The 10,342-nt window shown below is 45.9% G+C and overlaps 1 protein-coding gene across 1 annotated transcript in view; it reads left to right on the plus strand.

Annotated features, from left to right (window-relative positions):
* The first annotated feature begins 957 nt into the window (after window positions 1-957).
* The window catches only part of TPD52 (tumor protein D52), a 36,730-nt gene continuing 27,345 nt past the window's right edge, over window positions 958-10,342 (plus strand). The window contains exon 1 of the mRNA XM_035890098.1: window positions 958-981. The gene's annotated coding sequence lies outside the window, so the exon portion shown is untranslated. The remainder of the gene's footprint in view (window positions 982-10,342) is intronic.

The following is a 10,342-nucleotide window of genomic DNA, read 5'->3' on the forward strand; positions in this document are numbered from 1 at the left end:
TTTGGGGGAGCGAAAGCTTAGCTAAGGATCTGTTTCCTTTGATCCCCCAGCAAGGCCAAGCTGTAGCTGCTCGGGGCTTTTAAAATCCCAATAATGTGAAACTGGTGCAAGTCCTGTTTGTTCCAGTTTCCCACACTTTGAGGCCCTATGAAACAGCCTGTGGGTTCCCCTTTCTCCCACTGCAAATGCCCTTCTAAGCAACAGGAGACCTCGGAGGCTAGGTCTGACCTTGCTGGCTTAAAACAAAACACTGCGCCTCAGCTCTGGTTTAAGAGCTGCGCTGGTGCGGGCTGGGCAAGCGCCTTGCTCTGCTCCATCTGTGTGCTTTGTGGGTAAAGTGGGAACAGCTGATTTTTATGGCTGAAGTTGGCTGCCATATGTTAACACCTCTCCTAAAGCTGGCCTGGGCGTGAGTGCTATTGAGCTGCTTTCAGCTGTGCCTGGAGACTTCTGAGCATAGTCCCTTCCATCTGTAGGGGTTGGCAGTAACCGTATATGGCACTGCTATGCTTTGGGCATTTTATTTGTATTCATTTTCTCACTCCTGTCTATCTTGTACATGCATTTTTTTTTTCCTTAGCTTCTACAGCTGCTAAACACAGTAGCCCTTGACTAACAGCCTCTGCTTTGTGAGCCAGATCCCAGCATGGTCCCAGGAGGAGCTGGGTGGCGAGGGAAATGGGCATTGGGGCATCTGATGCTTTCTGCCATGTACTGGCCCTGCTGGGTGAGGGCACCCTGAAAGCTGCTTTGGCTGCCCCAAGTGTTGTAACGGCTGGGGCACTGGGTGGGCTTTGTCCTCTTCCTTCACGACCATTTTCTCCTTTAACAGGAAGAGGTCCAGACAATTTTCATGGGGAGGGAGCCCCTCACCTAATACAGAGAAGTCTTGTGTGAAGTCAAGGGACTAGATTTGCCACGTAAAAATCAGCGAGTTGTTTGTGGATTGCTGATTCCTGACGGTGCTGGACATTACTGCAGGTAACGGAGGATATCAGCTGTATCTCTTCAAAAAGGGATGTTTCCATGGCAGCAGATACAGTGTGGGGAGTCTTCTTGAAAGCCAATGTTTTCTTGACCAGCTTTCAGAAGAAAAAAAACCCAAGCAACTTTATTCTTAGTTTAATAGGAAAGAACAACAGTGTTGGTTGCTGAGCCCTGTGCAGCAGATGTCTGATGGGTGTGGGGTTTTTCATGTTTTTAAGAGAAGCTCACCTCTAGGTAGGATGATGATGACCCCACTGGAGTCTTTGTGATACTGGCATTTCTGATTTGAGATTTGCTATATGGAGGAAAGGAGGTGTTTACCCTTGTCCTTTTAATATCCTGCAGTGAGTAAGCAGAAAAATGTCAAAGGGTGACTGAAAGGGAAAGCGAGCATTAAGTGAGATTAAGCACTAAATTGAAATGCTCTTATTCAGCCAAAACTGTCACTCTCTGTCAGCTTCAATTTAAGACTCCTGAGGGACAGCTTTCTCTCCTGTTAAAGGTAGCGAGCATCTTCAAAGTCCCTCATATTTGGGTGTGTATTAGCCAGAGAGATTGGGAGCCTTCACTCAAAAACCTGGTACTGGAGGGTAGGCTTTCAACCACAAGCCTTCCCTTTTCAAAAAGGCTGCAGTAAAAGAACAGCTACCCATAACTTTCTAATCTGGATCTGTCCTGAAGGTTCAATGTCACTCCTTCCATTTCCTCTTGCTCCTCTTCCTCCTTCTCCTCTGCCCCTGGTTAAGGGAGCTGAAAGAACACGTAGCTGTGTGTTGGGTTTGGCAGAGTGATGCCCTGAGCTAGGGTAACTGGTGTTGAATATAGTTGACCTGCTATGAAAACACTCACCTCTGGCAGAGGTGTAAACAGCTATATGGATTTTTCTGCTGTTGCAGCTACAAGTGGTGGCAATCGTCTGCATGAGTCTGCAGCCATTTGCCCCTGGGGAGGGGGCAGTGCAGAGGAGAGCACGCTGGCTGCCAGCAAAGGCTGGCGTGCGGAAAAACGCTCATTGTGCTATTACTTGCTCCCAGACTGAAAGGGGTGGATTGATGCTATCTAGCGAGAAACCAATGCTATTGTGGTGTGAATGCTGTCACTGAAAGAGGCAGCTTTCCTGTTTCACAAGCTGACTTCTCTGTTGCAGAGTGTGAGAGCAGAGCAATAAGCATCCTCGGATGCTGACTGACAGTGGGGTGCTCCAGCAAATGTATACAGTGCCTTGGCTGAGCCTGGGAAGCTCCATTAATTTCTGCAAAACTGAGGTCTGTAGGAACATGCTGTGCCACACACGGTTCGGAGTGACAGGCTTCTGAACTGCCCCTCTCCTGCTTATACCCTACCAGAACCACAACAAATTTGTACTACGCTTAAAAACTTAATAGGCAAAGAAGAAGCGCACTTTGTGTGTGTCTGTGTATATAAACATATATATATACACACACAAGAGAGCCAGTAACTTATTGTTAGTATAACTGAAATTTTAACAATCTAATTCAAGAATGATTATTAGTTTGGATGTTACTACAGAAAAAGACTATTTATGCAGATAAAGTCCTAGTAATAGTAAAGGTAGCATTGTATGCACTTGGTTTCTGCACCCTTTCCTGGTGTTATTCTCATCCTTACCCTGGCTTCTGAGGCTGGTAGTGTCATTTTTGGTGGTGGCAGGGGTATTATAGCAAGTTCTCAGTATTGAGACTCCTTTGCTGGGAGGAGTGGGATGTTGATGGTGGCTTCTTCCTCACTGTAGGGTTCTTCTGTTATGTTTTATTTTTGTGCATTTGGTCTTTCTTCCATTGCTCTGCAAGCTTCATGTTACATCCGAATCTATTATATAATAGTGCCTTTTATGTATGTTAGATATTACTTCTTTGTTACCTCTAAAATAGTTTTACCCAGCTGCACATCTCCATTGGCGATTGATGACTTTCTTACAGCCGTGGGGTCTCCACTGTCAACCCTGTGCCCTGTTATCATACCATGGCAGGTAACGGAGGATATCAGCTGTATCTCTTCAAAAAGGGATGTTTCCATGGCAGCAGATACAGTGTGGGGAGTCTTCTTGAAAGCCAATGTTTTCTTGACCAGCTTTCAGAAGAAAAAAAACCCAAGCAACTTTATTCTTAGTTTAATAGGAAAGAACAACAGTGTTGGTTGCTGAGCCCTGTGCAGCAGATGTCTGATGGGTGTGGGGTTTTTCATGTTTTTAAGAGAAGCTCACCTCTAGGTAGGATGATGATGACCCCACTGGAGTCTTTGTGATACTGGCATTTCTGATTTGAGATTTGCTATATGGAGGAAAGGAGGTGTTTACCCTTGTCCTTTTAATATCCTGCAGTGAGTAAGCAGAAAAATGTCAAAGGGTGACTGAAAGGGAAAGCGAGCATTAAGTGAGATTAAGCACTAAATTGAAATGCTCTTATTCAGCCAAAACTGTCACTCTCTGTCAGCTTCAATTTAAGACTCCTGAGGGACAGCTTTCTCTCCTGTTAAAGGTAGCGAGCATCTTCAAAGTCCCTCATATTTGGGTGTGTATTAGCCAGAGAGATTGGGAGCCTTCACTCAAAAACCTGGTACTGGAGGGTAGGCTTTCAACCACAAGCCTTCCCTTTTCAAAAAGGCTGCAGTAAAAGAACAGCTACCCATAACTTTCTAATCTGGATCTGTCCTGAAGGTTCAATGTCACTCCTTCCATTTCCTCTTGCTCCTCTTCCTCCTTCTCCTCTGCCCCTGGTTAAGGGAGCTGAAAGAACACGTAGCTGTGTGTTGGGTTTGGCAGAGTGATGCCCTGAGCTAGGGTAACTGGTGTTGAATATAGTTGACCTGCTATGAAAACACTCACCTCTGGCAGAGGTGTAAACAGCTACATGGATTTTTCTGCTGTTGCAGCTACAAGTGGTGGCAATCGTCTGCATGAGTCTGCAGCCATTTGCCCCTGGGGAGGGGGCAGTGCAGAGGAGAGCACGCTGGCTGCCAGCAAAGGCTGGCGTGCGGAAAAACGCTCATTGTGCTATTACTTGCTCCCAGACTGAAAGGGGTGGATTGATGCTATCTAGCGAGAAACCAATGCTATTGTGGTGTGAATGCTGTCACTGAAAGAGGCAGCTTTCCTGTTTCACAAGCTGACTTCTCTGTTGCAGAGTGTGAGAGCAGAGCAATAAGCATCCTCGGATGCTGACTGACAGTGGGGTGCTCCAGCAAATGTATACAGTGCCTTGGCTGAGCCTGGGAAGCTCCATTAATTTCTGCAAAACTGAGGTCTGTAGGAACATGCTGTGCCACACACGGTTCGGAGTGACAGGCTTCTGAACTGCCCCTCTCCTGCTTATACCCTACCAGAACCACAACAAATTTGTACTACGCTTAAAAACTTAATAGGCAAAGAAGAAGCGCACTTTGTGTGTGTCTGTGTATATAAACATATATATATACACACACAAGAGAGCCAGTAACTTATTGTTAGTATAACTGAAATTTTAACAATCTAATTCAAGAATGATTATTAGTTTGGATGTTACTACAGAAAAAGACTATTTATGCAGATAAAGTCCTAGTAATAGTAAAGGTAGCATTGTATGCACTTGGTTTCTGCACCCTTTCCTGGTGTTATTCTCATCCTTACCCTGGCTTCTGAGGCTGGTAGTGTCATTTTTGGTGGTGGCAGGGGTATTATAGCAAGTTCTCAGTATTGAGACTCCTTTGCTGGGAGGAGTGGGATGTTGATGGTGGCTTCTTCCTCACTGTAGGGTTCTTCTGTTATGTTTTATTTTTGTGCATTTGGTCTTTCTTCCATTGCTCTGCAAGCTTCATGTTACATCCGAATCTATTATATAATAGTGCCTTTTATGTATGTTAGATATTACTTCTTTGTTACCTCTAAAATAGTTTTACCCAGCTGCACATCTCCATTGGCGATTGATGACTTTCTTACAGCCGTGGGGTCTCCACTGTCAACCCTGTGCCCTGTTATCATACCATGCCTGTACTGTGGCATCCCGTATCTCTGCTTTCTGAGATACACCAAGTAAAACAAAGCTGTAGGCAAATCAGGAAGACTTCAAGGCAGAGCAAGCCTGACAAGCCTCTAGTCCTGAGGCCTTGCAAACTCGGTTCAAAGCTTATGGCCTGTTACTAGTAATGGCAATATGGTATCATGGGGTAACAAAGAGGCTGGTGAGCAGCTGCAGCTTGCTGGGGGTGGTGGGAGAGGCTAGCAGAGGCAGAAGGGCAGGGTTTTTTGTGTTTTGCTTTCCCTTCTCTAGCAGCTAGAGGGGAGTGGAGTTTCATCAGAGACCCCTAAGCCTGAGATACAGATGAAAGGATGAGCCAGGGGAGGGAACCTGGGCTGGAGTTGGTGTTTTCAGTCAGGTGCTTTCCCCGTGCTTCACTAGGATCAGAGCCCATGCTTGGTAATGATCTCGGTTCATGAGAAAAACCTCAAAGATGTTGAAAAATAAGCTAAGTAATGCTTATTAGCTGCTCCTTAGCATGGCAAAACTGCATGTTTCAGCTGTGAGCACTGGGGATGTTGCTCATGTCTGTTTTGCTTTGTCTACTTTTTTCTAAAGTACTTTAAACTACTAGCAGGAGTCCTAACATTGAGCAAAAAGCAATCCTTATCATCCCCCTCTCTTCGATTGTTCTCTGCCTAAGCATGTATCACATCTTGGCATTAGAAAGTCTTGATTAACTTGATCAGGACAGCAGAATTTAAAAGAAACCCCTCTGATGCTTCCACTTGAGTCATTGCACATCAGTTCATTGCAGTGCTTTACAGCATTCCAGTCCCTGGGAATACTTGTATAACAGTGGACATCTGCAGCTGCTGGCAGGAAGGGATGCCTTTGAAGAAGGCCATTTCTCTAAACTTGCATCTTCTGGTCCCTTGTAGTCTCTGCAGAGTAGTCTAGGGTCCTCATATGTCCCATGCCTTTCCTCACACAGGCTCCTGGGAGTGGAGATGTACAAGCACTTGCCTATATCTTTAAAGAAGCTGTCCTGCAAGTAGGAATCAGTGCTTCCAACCCAGAAGAAGGGTTGGGGGTATGAAATGGGCACAGCTCGCACTGGCTGAAGCATGTCTTGCTCTCTAGTCACTGTATTGCCCTGTAGAAGACAAATACCTTCAGCACAGCTCAAAAGTGTTTTGTCCAAATCTGAGGAGTCTCGAGCAGTGGGCGGAAGGCAGAGCAGAAGCCCCGAGATCAGTCACTGTTTTTAACTAATCTGCTGACTCTTCTGTGTGCTTTGATTACCGTTTGCAAAGCTTAGTTTTATGCCTGAACATAGACGGGCTTCGGTCCGCATGAGTGGATCGCACGCTGCTGCATGCTGTTTCCATAGCACCACTCAAATCTGTGCTAGGCAGTCCCCAAAGAGGCTTGCTGAGCTGCTGACGTGCATTCGGGGATGAGAAGCATCAGGAGATGTACCAGCCTAGTGCACTGGGTGCAGAAGGAGCCTTATTTAAATATTGACTTCCCTGTTGTCAGATATCACTGCCTTGGCAGAAGGAAAACAGGCCGTTTTACTGCAGTGTGCTTTGCTTGGAGCCGTGGGCTCTTAAAAGCACCATTCATGCTGTGTGTTTCATCTCCTCGCTGAGCCACTTGCAGTGTTGTGCTCTAAAACTTCTTTTTTTTTCCAGAGGGGATTTGATCTCCAGTGAAAGGAGAGACCTGCAGTGAGTTCTTGTCTTTTTCATTTTCCAGGATGGCTCTGGTGCCTGCCTGGCAGGTATTTGTTTTACATTCTTGTCCTCTGGGTTGTGACAGCCCTTTGTGCCTACTGCCTAGGCAGAGTCTTTGGATGCCACACAGCTATAGTGCCCTGAGTAGGTACAGTACGGGCCCTTGAGCAAGAGATGCATCCTGGATGCGTCCACCCGCTGTGTCCAGAACATAGCCGTGTGGTCTGTCACCGCCTCTGGAGTCACTTGAAGGAGCAGGGAGCAGAAGTTACTGCAGAGGATCTCAAGGAGATAACTGGACATCTAAAGAAGGCCAGGTGATGTGTCTGAAATGGCAAGCTGGGGTGGTGCTGCTGGTTGCAAGCACTTGCTCATCCCTGATCATCTTACCGAGCAAGACTGAGCACAGCATGGGCCTGGCTCCCTACTTCTCCCAGGTCTCAGGCTGTGTTTGGACCCCTGCACGCTGTCTTCCTCACCAGCTCCTGCTCCAGGATGCGTGGGGACACACCCCAAACCCAAGTTAAGGGTATCGCTCCAGGATGCGTGGGGACCTCAGCCTCAACCTTGGGGTGGGGACACACCCCAAACCCAAGTTAAGGGTATGTGTGTGGGGGGTTCCTGTGGTCCACAGAAGTTGGCCTTTACTTTATGTAGCTTAACTGTTAAAAACTGTACTGTGGCTTCTAGCTGTCTACTACTGTCATATGATTTAAGTGCAGTAATTTGGATGGAGGGGAAGACTTGAAAGCTTTACTGTTGTTTTCTCCAATAGATCTACCCTTAGCTGCAGTAAAGGTCTGTTCTGGTCACCCACTTTAAACCTCCTCATCTGAAGACTCTGAGGAAGGAATAAACAATCGCTGCTACCATTTAAATAACTGTTTCTAGGGATTGGTCTTAAATACTAGCCTTTTCTGAAATACATTTGCATTTCTTAACGCACTTCTAGCAAATGCTGAGGTACAGCAGTGAGACCTGTCTGTATCTTGTGAACTGCTGCTTGAGCTTTGTATACTGATCTTGATGCTCTGCTACAACTCCAGATCAGTCTAAATCATGGTCCTTTCTGGGTTCAGTGCCTTGCTAGAAAACACATCAGCACTTCACTCAGTCTAGCAGAACAAATGTGGATGCTAAGCAGGTAGTAGTAAAATTCTTTGGAAAAGTAAAATGCAGTGGCCGAATGCCGCTTTGAATAAGAGGTTGATTTTTAGACACGAACGAGTCCTGCTTTCCTGCCCTTCATGTTAATCTTTAAATACTCAGTCAACTATTTTTTTTTTTTTTCCTAGAGGACTCTCTGAGTATTTAATGTTAGGGGCAGAATTCAGTTTTGGACTGCATTGTCTCCAACAGTTAATTTGTTCAGAGAAGTAAGTCTGCTGCAAGCGCATGCTTTATTACTCAGTTCCAGCAACCAGTTCAATGTAAACTTGTTTTAGTTGCGTTTCCCATCAAGGAAGGAAAAAACCAGAAGCTCACCAGGCGTGTAACAGCTGCCAGAGAGATGCTGTGTACGTTGCAGGGCACCGCCGCCACGTGCAGTGCTGCACAAACTGCCTGCTGGTGAGGTTGGTTAGCCAGTACAGAGCGCTGCTATAAAAGTAGCAGGAGTTCCATGGCTTTGCTGGAGTGCGTATGGGGGTACTTGTTCAGTATGTTTCCCTGTGAGTCGTGGTTGTGAAGACTTGGTTTTAACAGTCCTGCAGGAAAGGCAGCTGGTGCTCTGAGAGCGTGGCCGGGATGGTGGGTGAGCCTTTTGCCTAACGTACCTCTCTGGGGGCGTTGCTTAGAATACCAGCTTCTCAGCTTCAAGTTGTTCATGTTATTAAGTAAAATTTCTTCCTGTGAATTGTTCTGGGTTGGGGCAACCTCTGGTATCAGCACAGGCTGGGGGATGAAGGGATTGAGAGCAGCTCTAAAGAGAAGGACTTCGGGGGTACTGGTGGGTGAAAAGCTGGACATGAGCTAGCAGTGTGTGCTCACAGCACAGAAAGCCAACTGTATCCTGGGCTGCATCAAAAGATTGTTCAGCCTGGAGAAGAGAAGGCTGCAGGGAGACTTTATTGCAGCCTTTCAGTACTCGAAGGGAGCTTATAGGGACAGACTTTTTAGTAGGGCCTGTAGTGACAGGACAAGGGGTAGTGGTTTTAAACTGAAAGAGAGTAGATTTAGATGAGGTATTAGGAAGAAATTCTTTATGGTGAGGGTGGTGAAACACTGGACTGGTTTGCCTAGAGAGGTAGTGGAGGCCCCATCCCTGGAAACATTCAAGGCCAAGGTTGGACGGGGCTCTGAGCAACCTGATCTGGTTGAAGATGTCTGTGCTCACTGCAGGGGGGTTGGACTAGATGACCTCTAAAGGTCCCTTGCAACCCGAAGCATTCTATGATAAATCACAGACGCTGTCTGAATCTTTAATTGGGAAACTTGTGCCACTCTTAAAGAGTATTTGGGGCATCCTGCTTTGATACCTTTGTGCGTAGATTGCAGATGAACATGAGTGCTGTGGTTGACAAGAGCAGCAGTGATAGGGAGAATTAGTTTCCACGTGTTTCTGAACAGTAGCAAGTGAAAACTGTTGGAATTAATGCTCTGAAGCTGAATGGTTTCAGTTGGCTTGCATGCCTGCCACTGAGCAGGTTTTTTGGCATGAAAGATTTTTGGAAATTGTGTAAGAAAGCAAGCAACTTGAGCATCAGCGGAATCTGCAGAGCAACCTGTTGAGTGCTTCCTGCAGTGGAGCGAGAATGTTTTTGGAGTAAACATCAAAAGGGAGAACTTCAGTGGAATAAATTTACAGTCATCTTTAATTCCATTCTAGCACACTGGTATGTGAAGTCTTTAATGTACTTTTGTTTCTTATTTACAGTTCAAGAGCAAACTTCACCTTGGTGAAACTTACTTCCCTCCCGTCCCCAATGAAAAGTACTTTCCTATTCAAGAAGCATCTTTTGAGAAAGTGAAAATAGGGGGTGGGAAGAGGGATACAGAAGTCAGAGGAAGACCTCAGTGTGTCTTCAAGAGGAGCAGGGAAGGCTTTTTAAGCTCTTTGGGAGGGAAAACTGATAAGCTGGGGACAAAGCAAGCATCAAATAAAATAACTGAACTTCCGTAGTCTGCCTGTTGCAAGGCAGTGTCACTACAGGGGTCTTGTTTCCCCTTCATGCAAGGTGGTGGTGGCAGCATTTCTGAGGGGTGTGATGGCTCCTTTATAATAATGCCATGCCACAGCTCCCTGGCTAGAGTGCTCGCTTGGGGATTGACAGCTGGGAACAAGCAGTATGCAAGTTGGTGCTTGGACATGCCCCTCTTCAATATCCTGATCCAGGTTTTATCTGGCAATGCAGAATGAAAAATTGTGAATTGAATAATTCAGAGCTTAACTAGCTATTAATAATTCTAGGCAGTTTCTGTGCTGTTGGCTGAGCTATGATGTGCCAAACCTGATGTAACAGTAACATGCTGGGTATCACCTAGACCAGTCCTTAAGCATAAAGGTTGAGAAGTTTACCAGGCTAATCCATTAAACAGAACTGATCCATTAAAACTCGGACTGGAGTGTGACCAGTACTTCGAGTGGCTATGAATATGTGTATTTTTTTGTTTGATGTTTACAGTTGTGAAATGGAGTGTGTGATGGGTAAGCTTGTGCAATAG

This window comes from Egretta garzetta, unplaced genomic scaffold, assembly GCF_000687185.1.
Source record: "Egretta garzetta isolate BGI_Z169 unplaced genomic scaffold, ASM68718v1 scaffold251, whole genome shotgun sequence".
Taxonomy (NCBI): Eukaryota; Metazoa; Chordata; class Aves; order Pelecaniformes; family Ardeidae; genus Egretta; species Egretta garzetta.